Source organism: Cyprinodon variegatus, unplaced genomic scaffold (assembly GCF_000732505.1).
Source record: "Cyprinodon variegatus isolate N-32 unplaced genomic scaffold, C_variegatus-1.0 Scaffold1899, whole genome shotgun sequence".
Taxonomy (NCBI): Eukaryota; Metazoa; Chordata; class Actinopteri; order Cyprinodontiformes; family Cyprinodontidae; genus Cyprinodon; species Cyprinodon variegatus.
The window spans coordinates 37935-39180 of NW_015152352.1; positions in this window are offsets into that span (position 1 = coordinate 37935).

A 1246-nucleotide genomic window follows, 5' to 3' on the forward strand; every position below is an offset into this window, starting at 1 on the left:
CTGAATCAGATTACTGTTAAAAATAAATACCCCCTGCCACTACTAGCATCAGCGTTCGAACCTGTACAGGGGGCTACAATTTTCACCAAGCTTGACCTGAGAAACGCCTACCACCTCCTGAGAATAAGAGAAGGGGATGAATGGAAAACAGCTTTTAAAACCCCCTTAGGACAGTTTGAATACTTGGTCATGCCTTTTGGTCTCACAAATGCTCCTGCCTGTTTCCAAGCTTTGGTCAATGATGTTCTCAGAGATTTTTTGAATGTCTTTGTTTTTGTCTACATCGACAATATTTTGATTTACTCCAAGAACCTCTCAGATCACAGAAAGCACGTTCGTCTAGTTCTTCAGAGACTTCTGGAAAATAAACTTTTTGTGAAAGCCGAGAAATGTGAATTTCATCAACAGTCTGTCACTTTTCTAGGGTTTGTGCTCGAGGGCGGGCAGGTGAAGCCTTCAGAAGAAAAGATAAAGGCAGTTCTGGATTGGCCTACACCTGAGAACCGCAAGCAACTCCAAAGATTTCTCGGCTTCGCTAACTTTTACAGGAGGTTCATAAGAAATTACAGCCAGACAGCTCTACCTCTCACTGCTCTTATCTCTGTAAAGAAAACATTTCAATGGACACCTGAGGCTGAGGCAGCTTTCAATAAGTTAAAGAGACTTTTTTCCAGTGCTCCCATGTTGGTCCAACCAGATCCTACGAAACAGTTCATCCTAGAGGTGGATGCCTCTGATTCCGGTGTAGGAGCTGTACTATCTCAGCAATCTGACTCTGATAAAAAGACTCACCCATGTGCATTCTTTTCTCGCAGATTATCCTCAGCCGAGCAAAACTATGATCTTGGTGATCGTGAACTTTTGGCCATTAAGCTTGCCTTGGAGGAATGGAGGAATGGAACATCCGGTTCTGGTTTGGACTGACCACAAGAACCTCGCCTATATCCAATCAGCTAAAAGATTCAACCCTCAGCATTCAAGGTGGTCTCTGTTTTTCTCTCGGTTCAATTTAATTATCTCCTACAAACCTGGTTCCAAAAACGTCAAGCCCGACTCTCTCTCGTCTGTATTCCTCTGATAAACCCGAGACACCTGAACCAGTTCTTCCAGCCTCTTGCACTGTTGGGGCCGTTTCCTGGGAGATCACTGATTTAATCAACGCAGCCCTGGTCTTTGAACCTGACCCAGGTAACGGTCCTCCAAATAAGATGTATGTTCCATCTTCCGTCAGGTCCCGACTTATCCA